The sequence below is a fragment of the Mercenaria mercenaria genome, unplaced genomic scaffold, assembly GCF_021730395.1.
Source record: "Mercenaria mercenaria strain notata unplaced genomic scaffold, MADL_Memer_1 contig_3795, whole genome shotgun sequence".
NCBI classification, from domain to species: Eukaryota; Metazoa; Mollusca; class Bivalvia; order Venerida; family Veneridae; genus Mercenaria; species Mercenaria mercenaria.
In genome coordinates this window covers 8,221-16,440 of record NW_026461969.1, presented here as the reverse complement: position 1 = coordinate 16,440, position 8,220 = coordinate 8,221, and positions in this window count along the sequence as shown.

Genomic DNA, 8,220 nt, shown 5'->3' with positions numbered 1-8,220 from the left:
ATACAAAACCTTCTTCACCGTTCGTATTCGTTTGGCAATACTTGGGCCTCTCGCATTTTTGGTGACCCAAATTCGGTTGGAATACTTCCACTTTGGTTCAAAATAATAAAACCAGGTTTCAGTATCAGTAACTATATTATCAAAAACCTTTTTGCTGTATTTTAGGTCCTCTTTTGTTCATCTGTTAACAAATGGGGTATCCATCTTGCATTTATTTTTCTAAGTTTTAGGTGTTTCTTCAAAATTCCATGAACTCGTGCTAACGACAAGTTTGTCAGTCGGGCCAATTGCCTTACGGTGAATCGGGCATCCTTTTTTAGCAAATTGAGGATTTTTTCGATGTTACCGTTCGACGTAGTTGTTGCAGGACGATCTGTGCGAGCAGCATCTTTGAGTTGCTGCTGTCCGGTCCTTAATTTAGCTACCCGCCTACAAATAGTCCTGTGAGACATTTGACCCTCCCCATAAATGTCGCACACCTCACGGTGAATATCTACAAGCTTCATGCCGAGTAGCGACCTACCTTTTATGTAGGCCCTAATTTCAAGCACATTTTCAGCTCTTTTCCCTGTCATTTTGTGTAAAGTGTAATGAATACGCTATAAAGCAATATACACTGTACTAAGGTCAGTGAACGTGTAAGCGAGATATTTACCTATGTTACGATTCAGTGATCATTCTATCGACACGAGGTGGTTTTGTGTACACATGACACGATTTCCGCGAAACAAAACACAAATGACATTATTTTTGGAACAGCCCTCGTACATATATTGCTTTTCTTTGTTTTTGAGTTAGGGCACTTTATTTAGACCTAAAAATGAAATCATGTTTTAATCCAGGAGTGTTAACAATAAATGGTGAAACTTATAATACGGAGTGTAAAAAACTAGAACATGATAAATCTTCATTTTTTTATACATACATTATGTGTGCTTTTAACGATCAAAACAGGAAACAAGGAGAATTATTCAAGTTCCGTTTTGACAGGGTCAGAGAATGCGCTTTTAACAAATAAGCAAAAAGAGGTAGATAGATAAACGAGCATAAAAAAGAAGAAATATTGGTATGTAGTAATTTGAGCAAAATATTAAAATGGCTTTAATAAGTCGATCAAATGATAAAATTATTTGATAAAGTAAACGTATAATTCAATGAATTTGTATGCTTTGGAAATGATTTTTAAACACAAAAATGATATTCGCAAATTAATATTGAACAAATGTTATTTGATTAAAGCTCTTTTTGCCTAGATATTTACTGACTTTTTTCTTTAACTTTTGAACAACCACTAACATTTAATATAGAAAAAAACAAGAAAATTTTAATTAAATAAATCTTATGGTAATTTAGATATAGATTTCATTGAAAAAAAAAGTTTATGTCACTTTATTTCGGAGATGAATGTAAATTTACGGATCATAACGAGCAAACCTACAAGATTATCGATTTTCAAAAAATAGTCTTATCAGCTGTCGCTTTTAGTACAGATAGTTGCATACGTATACTTGATACTTGTATATATAAATTATCTATCTTTATCTCCTTAAAACAGAATGACAAAACTAGCCCGCCCACATCAAATTGGAAATCACATTCGGATAGAAATATGATTTACTGATTTCTCGCAAATGAGTTTATTTTTATCATCGCACCAATACTGTTTTATACGAAACAAAAATAAATATTTTTCCTTTCGAAGAAACTACATAGTGAACGTTTTCTTCTAAACAAATTGACACAATATGATACCTTTAGTGAAATTATAACGTAACATATGTCAAAACGTTATATATTAATTAACATTTATTAAAAAGTTAGTTAATTACGTAGGTGAATTTAACCAGCCAATCAGTAAGTATAATACTTGATTGAACTCAAAATAAGGAGTCAATATGGCATAAGTGTGCTAAAAACTTATACACATTACAGATAAAAACAATTAATATTCAATAATGTTTATAAATATTTTTTATGTCATATTTGAAATATCTTTTTGAAGCTAACACTGTTGGAAATGTTTGATGTCTAAGTCTTTTGGATAATGTCAATCCAATGAGTTAATTATAAAATAATGGTCATTTGTTCCAATTTACTTCTAGATAGCCACATATGTCATTAAATAGAGATATTTCATCCGCATACCCTATCGATTATTTCAGCATTTGGCAAAATAGATAAACAGTAAAACAAGGAACAGCCTCACAGTTTCTTTTCTTAAACGTGCTTGATAAATGTGAGGCAGCAAGAATATTGATCGCCTTGTTGACCTCGAGGTTAATTGTTTGATTAAAAATAAAGAATATCAAGTTATTATCCCCCGTCGATGAAATCGGGAGAGGGGTATTGAAATGGCGTTGTCCGTGCGTCCGTCCGTCCAAAGCCATTTCTCAGTAACTAGCCGGTAGAATTTCAAGAAACTTGAACTAAAAATGAACCAACATACTGCGATGATGCCCGTCAAGTTTTTTTTATTGGTCAATTAAAGTGTTAGTAGTAAAGGGTGGTGATCTGGCACCCTGGTCATGTTACTAAAAATAGTAACAAAATATGGCAATCCGGCACCCTATGGGAATTTAGCATTGGAGGGTGCCAGATCACCATCCAGGTACCAGATAACCATCCAGGGTACCAAATGCCCCTCGTATCTATTTTTAGTCAAATGATCAGGGTGCCAGATAACCATCCAGGGTGCCAGATCACCATCCAGGGTGTCAGATCACCATCCAGGGTACCAGATCACCATCCAGGTACCATATCACCATTTAGGGTACCATATGCTTTACCAGTAGACAATAAGAGAAAAGTACTTTCTTTCTTAAAAGAAATGGAGTGGCCCTGAAAAGGACCGTTGTGTTTTTGAGTAGCATCTCTACTCAGTGGTGCTATCAGCAGGGGCCCTTTGGACATAGGGATGAACCCTAACAACCCTGACGTAGCGTCGGCCCATGTATCTCTCCTCCATTCTCTGCCTTTCTGCCCGTCTCCACTGTTCTCTATCTCTTAAGGATCGGATGATCCTTAACGCTTCATTTGTTCTTCGTTGGGTGTCTCTCCACCTCTCTTCTTCTCTCCGTAGCGTATTGAGAATGCTGTTTTGAACAACAGCAGCTCTAGCTTCGAGTTGTTGCAGCTGTTCAATTTGCTCGGCAATGGACTCCATTGTGAACGAATGATGAAATGTAGGTCAATGTACTTGCTTATATGGGGATCGCGCGGACCGGATAGAGAATCAATGTATTAGCCAATGAAATTTGATCTTACATGGAGGACCAACATCTACATGGCTAAATTGGAAAAGACCAGGACCTCTGGTCTTTTTGAGGGATGGGTTTATGGCACCTTTACTACTAACCCTAGATAGGGAAAAATAACGAAACAAGAATAGGTTGTGTACACATATTTTTATTGAACAAGTAACTGTATTAACAAAAAACATTTAGGGTACAAATAATCATGGTCTACCACATACAATTTAAACAAAGCTAAAGCAAGTTTATCAGACTGATCTGCTGTACAACACTGACAATGTTCAGGTTTAGCTAGTGATCTAGTTTTTGCATACAAGTTTCCATAGAATTGTTTAAACCAAGTTCCTACATCTTTGTCATTGAGATGCCAATATCTTGGCTGTAAACGAAATTTGATAGTCAATATAGTCTCTAAATCATATCCTCTGGCTAAAGCGTTCAAAGCAAATATGCAGTAAACACCACACATGGCACTGCTTCCACTTTGAAGTCGAATGTTGTTCCTTGTCCAGCTTCGGGTATTGTTGTCCAAGAAGGGTCGAATAGCTTCCTCTAATGGTGGTAATCCATAAGAGTCAAAGCAGATGGCTGTATTTTCTCTGAAGTAAATAGCCACCCAATGTTCTCCAGGTTTATCTGAGTCATGTGTGTTCACTATGTAAGCTTTTACATGACAGAGTTTCTGCTTCGGCTGATGATCCTTGGGACACACTTCTCCATTGAGTGTTCTCAATATAAACGATTTATCCAAGATGTATTGAAGTTCATGGGTATTCATGATTCCACGCGTCTTTCACTTGATCTGCCCATATACTCATCCAACTTTCCCGTGGATCTGATTGATGACGGGCTAACTTGTTCCTTATATCTACTCACATATGCAGGGCTTGTATTTTCTCACTGCCGTGCACGTCCATGAGCTCTAGTTTTGGATACCATTTTTCCATGACATTGTAGAGATTCAGTTGATTAAGAGCTTTTTCAATGTACAACTCCACCACTTCATCCGTAGATGTGAACAAACACAGTTGATGCTGTAACTGACTTGGGTGATCTATTACACATCCAACACAGTTCTTATGCACTTCATCGGAGATGAGTGATTGAAGTTCTTCCACGACACAATCGTTTAAGGTGTCTCGCATATTCTTCAGTTTTCTTTTAAATATCGGTTCGTGGTATTTCACTTTCTCAGCATCTTCTCTGAGTTTTCTGGCTAAGGCATGAACATCCATGTTTTTAATAATCTGTCACGACTTCTCTCAGCCCGTTGACTTCAATTTGATTGTCAAATTATGCGTACACTATCACGTTCACGACGCTAGGAAGTTGTTTGTACAAACTGAAGATCTATCCTCAGGTTCCCCGTGTTTATAGGATAAAGTTGACCTTCCTCGCAACCTTGATCTGCGGTGAGATCAAATCCCCAGAGAGTGTTGCCACTTTTATATTCTGTCATAGTCAATCCAATCGACCTGTCGAGTCCAAGAGCTCCTGTTGCCTGGTAGAGTGACATGTAGGATCGCAAACATTCTCTTTCAAAATCTGGTTGGAAGGCTTTGTTGTGAATGGTTTTCCCGTCGATACTGACGTCTAGTTTAGACAAATGGAAATGTCTGAAATCAAATGGATTGGTGCGGTGGTCTCCATTCATATCTGCATTTCTCACCATACCAATAATGAGTCGTTTTGGAAGTTGTCCAAGAAACAAGTGATTATCAATTTTAGATCTCTGCCCATCGGGGATCGTAAATGTTTTCACTATAGCGCGTCGTATCGGGATCTTTATGTTATGCTGACTAATTGTCTGATTCAAATCATTTGCCACCACAGGAAGTAATTCAACTGTTCTCACGTTGAATCCCACTTGCTGGATATCAACTTTTCCGTCGGCGGTGCCTATGAGATAGAAGTTTGCGGAGGCTCTGTTCAACTTGAGGCTTATTTCAATTCCATTGGGGAGGTATTTCTCTTGTAGGAATAAATCCAGATGTAATCTTCCAATGAGTTCGCAGAATTTGCTTTCGGCAATACGAGATCTGCGGCGTTTCCATCCATCATTAGCTCCAGCTCGTGTATTATCCTACATATGAGTGGCTGTATCTTTATCCCAGAGTTCAAACGCCCGCAGTTGTGTGTCTTTACATTCTTCATTGTAGGACAGGAGATTTTCATTGTAGGCTCTGTACGGATAGGTGTGCGAGTTGCTCGAAATCAGTTTATTGTTCAGATACAGATCGATGCTACTGAACGTACTGTGGAAAAAATTATTGACCACAAAAGTTTCAGTGACAGCCTCCACACGGCTACTAAACGCTAGCGCCACCACCAAATTGTGGTGATAAGGATAAGAGCTACCGACATTTCCGTGGTGCAGCTATCGCCCGTTTTTACATGTAAACATGTAAGTAGAATTTATATTTTATCTTATATTTTTATTGATACAACTTTTTTCAAAAAACGGAGAATGTAGTTCCGTGTAACAACACTTTTATTACAGGTTGGCTGTGATTTCATTAAAAAAATATGCAAATTGTGGTATCAGGAGCTTTTCTCCCGAATCTGACAGTGGCACATTTTCATATCGGCCAGTATTCGAACACCATTCCGATGAACAGACACACTGTAAGGACATACCTGCGCATGCAAATGGTGTAGAAATGATAAATGACTATATACGCACACACCATGAATGATAGAATCTCGGGTTAGAAGAAATATACCAGGATTTTTAAAAGTGGTGGCGCTAAAACTCTAGTGATGGCGCAATACAGTAGTGGTGGAGCTGTTACGGCATTCAATAATACGAACTGCTGACGTATCGGGAACAAAACAAACACCAACATTCTCTAATTGATAATTTTCCTGCAAGGAATTATGTCATTAAAGAAAGAAAAACACGATCATAGTTTATTTACCTTTAAGAAACATTCTCTATCCAAGAAAAAAACAAGAACAAAATACTCACAGACCCTTGGAAGTCAAAGTAAATATTTTCCTTTGTTTGAAATGTTAATGTAGAATTGTTTCTAACCTTTAAATATTCTACTTAAAAACAAACGTAAGTTAACTTTAAATTCAGGTCAAGAAAAATAGTAGCAATACTTTTATTTCAAACAAAGATTTGTGTCCTGGAAATAACTTGAAGATAGTGTAGAATTTATTTGTTATATCAAGATTCTGAAAGTTACTTCCCTTTGTTTTTATACGTCGTTTGCATGTCATTGTAAACAAAAGACCTTACTTTCACAATTCTTTCTGAAAAGTGAGTACAGTACATTTTCAATTCCAATCGAATAAAAATGATTAATCAATAGAGCTTAGATGTACAATCTGAATCCATATACATGTAGATTATTTTGCGATCATGTAGAGGTTACTACATGTATTTTGTTGAGTAACGTAATGTGGGTGTAGTATGGGATAGGTTGATAACATCGATTATTGTAGAAATTTCCGTGGCTTGCAGACAGACATTTTCATATATTTAAATTGAATAGATCAGCCATTAATCATATACAACAGCGCCACCACTACTGTATAGCGCTACCACTTGAGTAATAGCGCCACCACTTTCAAAAATAGTCGTGTTTTAACTTTTTACTGTGTTTTTCGTAATTCTTTGATGTATGGGAATACGTGTAATTCATTTCTACACCATTTGCATGTGCAGGTATGTTCTTACAGTGTGTCTAATCATCGAAATAGTGTTCGAATACTGGCCGATATGAAAATATGCCACTGTCAAATTCGGGAGAAAAGCTCCTGGCACCACAATTTGCATAATATTTTAATGAAATTACAGCCAACCTGTAGTAAAAGTGATGTTACACGGAACTACATTCTCCGATTTTATAAAAATGTTCTATCAATGAAAATATCAGATAAAATATAAATTTAAGTAGAAACGGGCGATAGCTGCACCACGGAAATGTCGATTGCTCTTTTCCTTATCACCACAATTTGGTGGTGGCGCTAGCGTTTAGTAGCCGTGCTCCAGGTCTGTTCCATCAGCCTTGAGCACTTTGAATTTGATGTACAAATAAGACTGATTCAAACCAGTCCATTTTTCCGTTTGTGGAGGAATAATAAATTCGATCGGAGCTGAATTATTCAAAGCCGAAATCGGGTAATGTTCCGTCCATTGTACATCTTGCATGGCTGACATGGTTGGAGGTACAGCAGAAACAGCAAGTTCCGTTTTGCTACACTCGCAAGAACAGTGTTGCATCATATTTTTTTCAGTCGAAAATATCAAGAGGTCTAGAATGTCTGAACCTTCTGTGACTACGTCTCACCGTCCTTCTTTGACGAGGTTTAGATGCACGACGAGACTTTGGTTTTGAACCTTCTATAGTTTTGATCAAAGATTCTCCCAGGGACAAAGCTGTTGATTTTCCAAGAGACTTCAATGCCTTTTCTACATGAGACTTAAACACCTGTTTTGGATTTCTTCCTAACATGATATTTTTGACTGCACCCAGGCCTTCATGTTTGAGGGCTTTAGTTGCTGATTTAACCATGGGTTTTACAAAAGGAGAAGTTGTTTTGATAGCTGATTTAAAAATGGACCCAGGTCTATGACCATATTGGCGTGGAACACCACGATACACGGGATACATTGTGATCATAAGTTAAGTCGTGATTTCTTTCGAAAATGTGACTTCACCATAGACTTGCCACCAACAAACTGAACGGTTTGGCCAGTGTCACCCCTTATATTTATACATATTTCATCAAAACTGAATTTTGAGATTGGGACATAATGCAAATTGACAAATTCTTCGTGAACATGATTTGAATCTTTCTTGCTCGGTTCAAATGGAAACACACGAAGGATTGGTGCCTAAATATCTCCAAGAAAAGTAAAATCTGCCAGATCAGAATAAATGAATAAATGATTAGTGCCAACATTCAAATCCACACCGTAAGGAAATGGATTTTCATCCCCTGGATAAACATCTCCCAG